Consider the following 12,728-nt stretch of genomic DNA (forward strand, 5'->3'; position numbering starts at 1 on the left):
GCAGGTGAGCCGTGCGGCGCCTACACCTGCAGCGGCTACAGTATCACAGCAGGGGGCCTTTCGGCGCCGCCTTCCCTTGCTGTGTTCACACAAGGTAGCAGTAGATTATCTAACAACGTTTCCCTAATCCTACTGCTAACCCTTGTACCCCCTCCATGCCGATCATCTCCTTCAGCTCTGTGAGTCGAAGACGTCCGAGTGGCTCGGTGAGGACGTTCGCGAGTTGCCGACCAGTTGCAACGAACTCGATGACGATCTGCCCTCCATCGACACAGTCCCTGAGGAAGTAGAACTTCATGTCGATGTATTTACTCTGGTCATGCAGAACCGAATTCTTCGCGAGGGCGATGGCGGGCTGGTTGTCCACCATCAGTGCTGGTGGGTGAGCTTCCACACCGGTCAGCTCGCCCAGCAGCCGGCGTAGCCACACAACTTGGCACGCCGCTGCGGCCGCCGCTACGTACTCTGCCTCGCACGTAGATAGCGCCACCACCTTCTGTTTCAGCGACAGCCATGAAATTGGGACCGACCCGAGGAAGATGAGCACGCCAGAGGTGCTCCGTCGTCCGTCGATGTTCCCCGCCATGTCTACATCACTGAACACAGTGAGCTACAGCCTACTCACGCCGGTCTTTAGGAAAATGATCCCATGATCCACCGTCCCCTTGACGTAGCGTAGTAGCCGCTTCACCGTAGCCCAGTAATCCTCTCTGGGATCCTCCATGAAGCGATTGACGTAGCCCACAGCGAACGCAATGTCCGGCCTTGTGTGGACTAGGTAGCGCAGACCATCGATGATGCTCCGGTAGAGTGTTGCATCCACCTTCGCCGCGGTGCTGGCCTTCGTCAGCTTCAGCTGCTCCTCCATTAGAGTCACGCATGGCTTGCACTCAGCCATGCCGCTCCACTCCAACAGCTTGGAGGCATATACGCTCTGACTGAGCGTGAGTTCCTCCTTCCCTTGTCTCACCTCGATGCTGAGGTAGTAGGAGAGTGTGTTGAGATCGCTCATTCGAAAACGAGCTACCATCTCGCGCCTGAAACTATTGATATCCTCCGTGCGCGCGCCAGTGATGATCAAGTCGTCCACATACACGCCGACCCGATGACGAGCTCCTCCTTCCCCCATCGCCGTGTATAGAGCGCATGCTTGGTTATGCACCGCTGAAACCCAAGCTCACCCAGCATGGCGTCAAGCTTGGCGTTCTATGCTCGTGGGGCCTGCCGCAGCCAGAGCACCCTGTACTCCTCTCCCTTGACAGCAAAACCTAGAGGTTGCTGTCGATGCGGGACCCATAGGATACTTCGCAAGGGAGAGAGAAGATCTAGTCCAACTAGGATTCTTCCCATGTAATCTTAGTAGTAGTACTATTTAGTAATCCTACTAGGAACTCTCATTGTAAACCGACTAGGACTCTGGCCTCCTGACTATATAAAGGAGGGCAGGGCTCCTAGGATAGACAACAGAACAACAATTGTACAACACAACACTTTACAATCAATCCAACGCAAAGGCTAACGCCGACTGGACGTAGGGCTGTTACTCGATCAATGATCGAGGGCCTGAACCAGGATAAGTCGACTGTCTCTTGCGTAAACCATTGAGTTCAGCATACGCCGAAGCCCAAACAACACTGCCCCGGGGACCCCCGTGGCAGGCTATCGGTGGTAAAACATCGACAGCTGGTGTGCCAGGTAGGGGCTTTTGGTGACTTTGCATCCGAGAGCTCGATGGACCTCGATAACATGATCTTCCCGACGGGATCAACTTTTATCTTCGGCTCATGGATCTGCGAGGCGGACGACTACGGCAAGCTTCAAGGCCATCTCCTCAAAGATCCAGATCATCATGGAGAATTTCCTATTTTAACAACTACGACGGATCAGCTCACCAGAAGATTCGCGCAGCTCATAATATCCGATTCAAATCAGATTTCACGGCTACGCACATCCGACTCGAATTCAAGTTCCGCATCCAAGGTGAAGTTTTATCCGAGTTCTTTCAAGAAACCGAGTTCTTTTTCGGCAGGATTCCAGAGCACAACCCAAAACAACTCGGATTACATTCAGAGTTCTTTCAAGAAGTCGAATTCTTTTCCGTTTGGGCTCGACAACATGGCAAAATCCTATCAGGGACAGTTCGAAAGATCCTTCAATCTAATGCTTGGGATACCACTGACAGGAGCCCAGGAGGGTCTCGTGCTAACGATAACATCGCAAGACTGTATCATCCACTGGCCAGGTTCTGTTCCTGAAGATAGCGGAACCCAACTAGTCGGCACAACAACAACAGCTATTCTACCTTACCAAGAAGGAGACTCGATCTACGACATCGAGGCATCTACTGAAGTCATCAGCAACTCCGACAGTATGAAAACTAACACCAATAACAGAACGGCTCACGCACGGGAAGTACTCATGGTTCGACGTCCTCGATCACCATTAAATCCCCCAGAAGCACCCGATGTCAGGTCATCAGATGAATCAGAATCTAACATATCACCCTTTGCCCAAGGCTACGATGGAGAAACCGAGAGTCAGAAACAAGCTAGAGAAAGGAAAAACAAGTTGAAGCAAGGACGCCAACACCGTGCTAGGCAGCGTAGGGAAGCCTGGATCAGATATGAGTCAGAGTTGGCTGAATATGATAGAAGAAAATCACAACGAGAAGTCGAAGGAAGACGCACGGCGAATACGCCTTACGATAAGATTCAAGAAGCATTAGAAGAACTCAGGGCAACTTCATATCCCGGTGAGAAGTATGAACAGCTCCAAAACTTGCTCCGGTCAATGATCTCGAGAACCCATGAAGAGAGAGACCAATCAAGACTACCCGCCAGATCAACAACCCACAGGCAAGAAGATCAAAATCAAAGGAAGTCTGCTTTCGAAAGACTTGGGCCAGGTGGAAGCCATAACGGAGGAAGTAGGAAGGAACATAATCAAGGCCACCAATTTGAACAACCAAGAAAGACCAGGAGTAGGGTGCCTACCCAGATAGCCTCGCAGACTTATTCCCATCAAAACAACAATTGGCCAGAAGGAGGTGCCGAATTCGAATTCAAAGAAGCCAGAACACACGACAGATTCCCCTGTTTCACGAACAGGCTTGCATCGGTACGATTACCTCACAAGTTCAAACCGTCTAACCACTCCAAGTACGATGGCAAAACTGAACCAAGGCAATGGCTTAGAATATATTCACAATCAATTGAACTAGCCAGAGGAGACGACGATATCAAGACCCTGTTCTTTCCCATGGCACTAGAAACTATGCCCCTCCAATGGTTCAATAAATTGAACCTAGGGTCGATCAGAAATTGGGAGGACTTGCAAAGAGCTTTCTGTGAAAATTTCGCGGGTATCATCACACACCCGATCACTCATGCAGAACTGAAAGGACTCAAGCAAAAGGGAGGCGAAAGTCTCAGAAATTACTATCGACGATTCGGCGAACTGCGGGCTCAAGTGCATGACATCACCGAACGAGAAGTAATTGAAGCTTTCTCTCACGGAATCATGGCTAGGTGGCAATTTCAAGACTTCTGCAAAGAAAATCCAAGAAACAATGAAGAGTTTAGACGAACAGTAGAAAAGATGATTACTGTAGAAGAAAAAACATGAGAGAGGTTCCCGGATAGAAGCAACCAGGACAACCTGGACAAGCAAAATCTTCGAAATAGCAGACATCAAGAAAGAAAACGTAGACCAGACAATACCGTGGCAATGGCCGACAAATCAAAGAAGTTTTCCAAACCTAGAAGATTTGATGACATTGAAAACATACGTTGCCCATTGCACCCTAATGGGAGGCACACCATCGAAAATTGCTACACTTTCAATGATCGATACACAAGAAAAGATAGTAAGGAGAACACCAAAGAGAACAATCAGAAAAAAGATGAAGACAACCACGAGGACAAAGGATTCCAAAAACCTAGGGGAATGGTAGCAGTAATCTTCTCAGGGGCTCCAGATTGCAGAAGCAAACATCAAGAAAAACTAGCACTATGGACTATCATGACAGCAGAACCAGCTACACCAAGATATCTCAATTGGTCACAGTATCCTATCCAATTTACCAGAGAAGACCAATGGACTAGCATAGGAAACACAGGCCATTATCCTCTGGTTCTAGATCCAACTATTGCTAGTATGACTGTCACCAAAGTACTAATCGACGGGGGAGCCGGACTCAACATCATCTTTTTAGAAACACTAAGGAAGATGGGACTACAACTCACCGGAATGATCACACCAACAAGCACACCTTTTTACGGAATAGTACTCGACAAAGCAGCCATGCCGCTCGGACAAATTACTCTACCAGTTACATTTGGAACTCCTTCGAACTACCGAACAGAGTTTATCAAATTTGAGGTCGCAGACTTCGATTCGTCATATCATGCAATCCTCGGACGCCCAGCACTGGCAAAATTCATGGCAATACCACATTATTCGTACTTACTGCTTAAGACTGCGACGTTATCCTCTCTCTTTGAAGTGATCTGAAGGGTGCTTTTGACTGCGACGTTCAGGCAATCCAAATTGTAGCCAAAGCACAAGCCGACAATGAAAGAAAAGAAATAGCCACAATTGCTGCAGAGACGAGCCAAGAAGAATTAGAAATACTGGCTAAAAAGCCCAGCATCATCACACCACCAAAAGAAGCTAACGTCAAGCAAATCGGCTTGGGCACTGGCGATACCTCCAAGATAGCAACCATCAGTGCTCACCTCTCGGCAAAATAGGAACTCGTGCTCACCAACTTTCTTCAAGACAACAAAGATATCTTCGCTTGGAAGCCGGCTGACATGCCAGGTGTCCTAAGAGAGTTGGCTGAGCACAGAATTGATGTTAATGAAAGCTCCAAGCCTACAAAGCAACTGCTACGACGATTCTCACCTGACAAAAAGGCAGCGATTAAGAAGGAAATCACAAAACTGATGGCAGCCAGATTCATCAGAGAAATCCTTCATCCAGACTGGCTAGCTAACCCGGTCCTTGTGCAGAAGAAGAACACGGACGAGTGGCGTATGTGCGTCGACTACACAGATCTCAACAAACATTGCCCAAAAGATCTGTTTGGGCTACCACGCATTGACCAGATAGTCGACTCAACAGCAGGGTCTGCACTATTATCCTTTCTCGATTGCTATTCAGGGTATCACCAGATCGCATTAAAAGAACAAGACCAGAGCAAGACGTCTTTCATTACTCCGTTTGGTGCTTACTGTTACAAGACCATATCGTTTGGACTAAAGAACGCTGGCGCCACATACCAAAGAGCTATCCAAACTTACCTTGGGGATCAAATCGGTGAAAATGTGGAGGCATACGTGGATGATGTAGTGGTGAAAACAAAGAACCCAGACACTCTGATTGAAGATTTAAAGTAAACCTTCAAAAACTTGAAGAGATGGAGATGAAAGTTGAACCCAAATAAATATGTATTCGGAGTTCCCTCAGGACAACTACTCAGATTTTTGGTCAGTCAGCGCGGGATTGAAGCCAGCACCAAGCAAATTCGAGCTATAATAGAAATGGGCCCACCTAGAAGTATCAAAGATGTGCAGAAACTAACAGGATGCATGGCGGCCCTCAACCGTGTCATATCAAGACTCGGCGAAAAGGGGTTACCTTTCTTTAAACTAATAAGAAGACAGACAAGTTTGAGTGGACAAAAGAGGCCGACGAAGCTTTCAAGAAACTTAAGGCATACCTCGCATCCTCACCAATTCTCACATCCCCAAGGAAAGACGAAGATATGATGCTATACATTGCGGCGACTACTGCTGTGGTCAGCACGACAATAATCATAGAAAGAGAAGAAGAAGGACGCGTGTATAAAGTACAACGACCCATATACTACATCAGCGAAGTATTATCTAAATCAAAAATCCGGTACCCGCATGTACAAAAACTACTCTACGCTCTACTTATCACCTCACGCAAGCTTCGCCACTATTTCGAAAGCCACAAGATTACCGTGGTGACAGACTTCCTGCTCGGAGACATCTTACACAACAGAGATGTGACGGGACGCATATCAAAGTGGGCAGTTGAACTCGGAGCTCTTAACATCAATTTCACCCCGCGGAAAGCAATCAAATCTCAAGCCCTTGCCGATTTTGTGGCCGAGTGGACAGAGATTCAACAGCCTTTATTAGATACAATCCTTGACCACTGGAAGATGTACTTTGATGGGTCACTCAAACTAGGCGGAGCCGGTGCAGGCGTTCTCCTCATTTCTCTAGAAGGAAAACAACTCAAGTACGTCCTTCATATATTATGGCAAGCTACAAATAACGAAGCAGAATATGAAGCCCTCATCCACGGGCTACGAATGGCAATTACCCTCAGAATAAAGAGATTACTCGTATACGACGATTCAGCAGTAGTCATCAACCAAGTCAACAAAGATTGGGATTGCACCAAAGAAAACATGAGTGCTTACTGTGCTAAAATACGAAAACTTGAAAAACATTTCCAAGGATTAGAAATTCTACACGTCCTGCACGATTCCAACATTACAGCAGATGTCCTCGCCAAGCTCGGATTAGACAGAGCAAAGGTTCCACCCGGCATATTCATAGAAGAGCTATCAGTTCCCTCTATCAAACAACCCAGTGAAACAACCCATGAAATTCAGGCTAAAGGCGTTCAGATCTTGGTAATCAACACTTCATGGAGCCAAGTTTTCATCGACTATATCAAAGAAAATAAATTGCCAGCAGATAAAGTAGAAGCCACCCAAGTTGTTCGCAGAAGCAAAAACTACGTTCTAGTAGGAGATAGACTTTACGGAAGAGCATCATCATCAGGAGTACTCCTAAAATGTGTCTCATTTGAAGAAGGCAAAGAGATCCTAGACGAAATACACTCAGGTTGCTGTGAAAATCATGCCGCTTCAAGAACACTGGTTGGCAAAGCATTTCGCACCAGATTCTACTGGCCAACCGCTTTGAAAGACGCAGAAGAACTTGTTAGAAAATGCAAAGGTTGCCAAATGTTTGCAAGACAAGCCCATGTACCAGCTCACAATCTTATCTACATCCCACCCGCTTGGCCTTTTTCCTGTTGGGGGTTGGATCAAGTAGGACCCCTGAAGAAAGCAAAAGGCGGCTTCGAGTACATCTTTGTAGCAATCGACAAGTTCACCAAGTGGATTGAATACAAACCACTCGCGAAATACAGCGCAGCCAAAGCAGTCGAGTTCATCCAAGACATTATGCAGCGCTTTGGCATGCCCAATCGAATCATCACAGATCTAGGCTCCCCCTTCATAGCTACAGAATTCAAAAGCTGGGCACAAGACTGTGGTTTCAGTATAGACTATGCGTCTGTTGCACATCCAGAAGCCAACGGACAAGTAGAAAGGGCTAATGGACTCATACTAGCCGGATTAAAACCAAGGTTATATGAAGAACTAGTGGACTATGGGTCCAAATGGATTGAAGAATTACCTAAAGTAGTATGGGGGCTATGAACTCAAATAAGTAGAGCAACAGGCTACTCACCCTTCTTCCTAGTTTACGGGTCAGAAGCCGTACTGCCTACCGATTTGATCTAGACATCACCAAAGATAGAACAATACGATGAAGGAGAAGCAGAACACACAAGAAGATTAGAACTCGACAGCTCAGAAGAAGTCAAGGTAAACGCTACCCTCCAATCAGCCAGATACCTACAAGGTTTAAGACGATAATACAACAAGAGTACCCATCCTCGATCATTACAAGTCGGAGACTTAGTGCTAAGAAGGATACAAAAAACTGACGGACGACATAAGCTACTCAGTCCATGGGAAGGTCCGTTCATTATCACAAAAGTCACCGGACCAGGCACATACAAGTTAATAACCAAAGATGGAAGAGAAGTCAACAATACATGGCACATCAGCCAGCTAAGAAGATTCTACGCATGAAAACAACTCAAAGGAGAATACATGTACAAAGCACAAGATATCAATGTTCATGACCTATAAAGATGTTGTTCCTCGACAAAATGTGTATTATGGCTTATCAAACGATCATAATCAATAAAGATGGTTTTTCGACAACATATGTCTTATGATGACTAAGCCCCGAGTTGTTTCCAAAAGAGCAAAATGGCTGAAATATGCCTGAGCCTACCGGCCGAGAGCAAAATAGCTGAAAAGATGCTTGAGCCCGCCGATGAGGGTAGCTAATAAGCTAACACCCGAACAAAAGAGCAAAATGGCTGAAACATGCCTAAGCCTACCGGTCGAGAGCAAAATAGCTGAAAAGATGCTTGAGCCCACCGATGAGGGTAGCTAATAAGCTAACACCCGAACAAAAAAAGTAAAATGGCTGAAAACATGCCTGAGCATCCCGGCCAAGAGCAAAATAGCTGAAAAGACGCTTGAGCCCGCCAATGAGGGTAGCTAAAAGCTAACACCCGAAACAAAAAGCAAAATGGCTGAAACATGCCTGAGCCTACCGGCCGAGAGCAAAATAGCTGAAAAGATGCTTGAGCCCACCGATGAGGGTAGCTAATAAGCTAACACCCGAACAAAAAAGCAAAATGGCTGAAAACATGCCTGAGCATCCCGGCCGAGAGCAAAATAGCTAAAAAGATGCTTGAGCCCACTGATGAGGGTAGCTAAAAGCTAACACCCGAAACAAAAAGCAAAATGGCTGAAAACATGCCTGAGCATCCCGGCCGAGAGCAAAATAGCTGAAAAGACGCTTGAGCCCGCCGATGAGGGTAGCTAAAAGCTAACACCCGAAACAAAAAGCAAAATGGTTGAAAACATGCCTGAGCATCCTGGCTAAGAGCAAAATAGCTGAAAAGACGCTTGAGCCCGCTGATGAGGGTAGCTAAAAGCTAACACTCGAAACAAAAAGCAAAATGGCGGAAAACATGCCTGAGCATCCCAGCCGAGAGCAAAATAGCTGAAAAGACGCTTGAGCCCGCCGATGAGGGTAGCTAAAAGCTAACACCTAAAACTAGTCGACCGAAATTAAGCTTCAAAAGACCCTCCAGCTCTTCATTCCGAAAAGCAAGAGGCTCGGGGGCTACATCTAGATAGGAATACTTTTTCCTCAGAAAAGCACAAGCGCCACTCAAGAAAGCACTCGGATGCCGAAGTTTGTCAAGGCAACATTCTATGCCGAGTCATTTTACATAGCGCAGACGAAAGGTTGTCAACACAAAGATCTACATCTAACAAGTCATAGTGCGGACAAAGCACTCAACGGGTCACAAAAGAGGAAGAAAAGAAAAGTACTCGACAAACCGAGGGATTTCGTCAGGATAACGCACAGAGTTGTTTACAGAACAGAGACGAAAACGGGACAAAGTACTCAGCAAGTCAAGTAACTCCGACCACACCCGAGCAAAGAATACATCAACGAAAATAAAGAATCTTCATTTAAAGAGGAGTGTAATATTACAAGAGGCTGGTCAATTGGATCAGGCATTGTCATTAGGAAGGGAAATATCAATATTAAGACTGTCTACAACCCTACTAGCTAAATCTTCGACCTCAGGCTCCATCCTCTCAATGGCATCAAGGTATTCTTGACTATCAGCTTCCTCTGCTATCTTGGACAGAGGCGCCTCTGGAGCAAGGACCTGGACCTGGGCCAGCACATTCTTGGTACATACTTGAGCGCACTTCTTCGCGAACTCTTGGAAACGAGTCAGAATCGGAGGAATGAACTGAGCCCAAGATTGCCCATCATCCGCTGGAGTCCGAAGAACATCAGCTACTGAATGAAAGGATTTCCACAAAACATTCCAATTTTCAGTAGCCGTCGCTAGCTTCCCAGACAAGTCTTCAATAGTTTTTTGGGCCTGCACAAGATCTTTATCAGCTCCACGCCTGATCAACTTAGCAAGTGCAAGTTCTTCCTCAGCATGAGTAATTACCTCCTCAACCTTGTTATGACTTGTATGAACAAGAGTCTTCATTTCATCAATGCCCTCCGAGAGTTTTTTTCCTTCAACTCAAAGAGCTGGACAAGACACCAAACAACAAGTCAGCAGAAGGGAAAGGTTTGAATACTGAAAGAAACAAAAAGAACCCGGAATACCTTTACATTCTTTCTTCATGGCTTCCAAGCTCTTCATGGCCTTCGAGTTCTTTGAAGCCTCCCAAATAGCAGCATCTTTCTGTTTCTCCAACTCCTGGGCAGTAGTGTCTCTCTGTTTCTCTACCTCTACCACCTGGGCACGGAGAGCCTTTTCCTCTTTTTGATGCGACTTACGCTCAGTCTCCAACTCAGCCTGGGGGAGGTCAAGGTCAGTCTTCAGAGAACTTACCTTGAAGGACAACTTCTTCTCAGTTTCAGACGAAAAGAAGAAGCCGGTATGGTCACGAGAGAAATTCTAAACAATTGAAGAAAGAGAAAAATAAGGCATAAGGACGAAAGCAAAACAAATGGCCTAAGAAAGAATCTTAGAAAAACTTACGTGAAGCTTCTCCCCGAAAGAAGTCATAGAGGACACCAAGCTCCCCCAGGCTGCGGTTAGCTCCGATAGCCGATGGGTGGCATTGAACTATTGCACCACATCACCAGTAAAAGAGGGACCATCGGAAGCAAGAGAAGGGGAAGGAGAGGCTGGCTAGGACGAAGAAGGAACGACCAAAGCAACCTCCAGGGAAGCCAAAGCCAATCCCTCAGAAGGACCCGATGCAACGGCCACAGTCACCTCTGGGGCGGCCAAGTCCGCAACTTCACCAGGTAGCTCCAAAGCCCCCACAGCAACTTCACCAACAGTATGTTGTGAGTCCTGAGGCTCGAAACCCGATGGCACAGCGGAAGGCTGAGAGGAAGTCGATGAAGAAACAAGAGAGGACGAAACACTGAAAATTGATAAAAGAAAGCACCGATGAGAATCAGAAGAAGGAAGACAGAAGCAAAAGGATGAAGCTAGAATCTACTCACCCAACCACTTTCTTCTTCGCGAAACCAAAAGAAGGCCTCGCAGGGGGGACCACGATGGTGAAAACGTCCCCGCCACCCGACGATGGGAACGGGATAGCAGATACCGGAGCCACGGAAGAAGCCGGGGCTGGAGCCGTGGAAGAACTCTGCACTGGAGGATCGGTAGAGCTCGGTACTGAGGCTACCAAAGAACTCGACACCAGAACTTCTGAAGAAGTCAGTGCAGGAGCCTCAGAAGAACTTGTACCCGACGTCCGGTTACTTCAAAAAGTTCAAGACTAAAAGTCAAGACAAAGAAGAGAAATTCAATGCGATAGGAATATGAAAACAACTCACCACCGCATGATGAGGGGTACTTCGTCATCCTCCTCTCCCTCAGCCAAGGAAACTAGAGCACCTGCTGAAAAAAGAATAAAAAGTACTCGGTTCAAGAGAGAAACAGGAAAACAAAGGAACAAAGAGTATTAAATGTGCTCACCTAAGAGCATGTTAGCAACAACTGGAGTACCTGAGAGAGTACTTGGTTTGCGAGGCTTCTTGGAGACAGGCAGGCCAGATGAAGACCCATCCATTCACCCCCTCTTCGAGACACTACGAGGACCACGAGGGACTAGACGAGAACATATTCTTCATATACATCAACAAATTCGGAAGAAACTCCAGGAAGCGCTGTGGAGGTTGGGGACTTACTAGTTGCAGAAGTTCCAGCAAGTTTATCCCCAGTCTCCGCCACGGCAGGGAGAACATCAAGAGGGATCGAGTCAACAAAGTTCCGCCCAAGCTCCTACGAAAAAGGATAAAATAGCAAGACAAGGAAAAGCTAAGCAAAAATAGATGCAGCGAGAGTGCATAAAGTATCCAAACAAAGAGATAAACAACTCACAGCTGGGGGTGGGTTGTTGGCAGAGAACTCGGAGACAGCAGGAGGAATAACGCTCACTCCTTTCAGCATCTTCTGGAGACGCTTGAGTACCTCCTCATCGGTCAGCTCAAGAGCTAGGACCATGCGTGAAGGATCCTCGGCCCCAGAATACTCGAAGCCAAGGTGCTCTCGCTCTTTCAAGGGCTGAACTCGGCGATGAAGAAAACTCAAAACAATACCAAAACCGGTTAAACCCTGCTATTTCAGCATGCTAATCCTATCAAGGAGTGGCTGGATCACTTGAATCTCAGCAGGTGAATCAAGTTTCTTGTCCCATCGGTCATTCACCATAGGACCAGATCCAGAGTGGACGACAAGGGAAGGGATTAAATTGGCAGCATAAAACCAGTCAGCACGCCAATCTTTTACAGAATCGACCATGTCATAGTCAAAAAACTTAATCTTAAGACCTTGGCGAAACTGAATCCCGCAACCACCAAGAACGCTAGTTTCTTCGCAGCGGGGTTGAGGTTTCAAACGAAAGAAATAGCGAAAAAGAGATAGAAAAGGAGGGATTCTGATGAAAGCTTCACAGAGATGAACAAAAATGAAAAGATGGAGAACGGCATTAGGGGTTAAATGGTTCAGACTAACCCCAAAATAACTAAGAAACTAATGAAGGAAGGAGGAAGCAGGAAGGCAAAGTCCAGCGCGGACAAAGGAAATGAAGAGGACAATCTCACCAGGACCCGGAGCAGGAACCCGATGCTCGCCTAGAACTCTCCATTCAGCGATGACTTTGCTTTGGATCAAGCCGTCGCTGACGAGCTCGCGCAGCTGATCTTCGCTTGTTGTTGGAGCCGGCCAAACCTTCTGAGCAGCCCTCATGGCCACGAACTCTTGGTTCTCGATCAAAGAAAGGGATGACTCCTCGTCCACGAAGGTCGCCT

The sequence above is a fragment of the Miscanthus floridulus genome, chromosome 7 (assembly GCF_019320115.1).
Source record: "Miscanthus floridulus cultivar M001 chromosome 7, ASM1932011v1, whole genome shotgun sequence".
In the NCBI taxonomy this organism is placed as follows: domain Eukaryota; kingdom Viridiplantae; phylum Streptophyta; class Magnoliopsida; order Poales; family Poaceae; genus Miscanthus; species Miscanthus floridulus.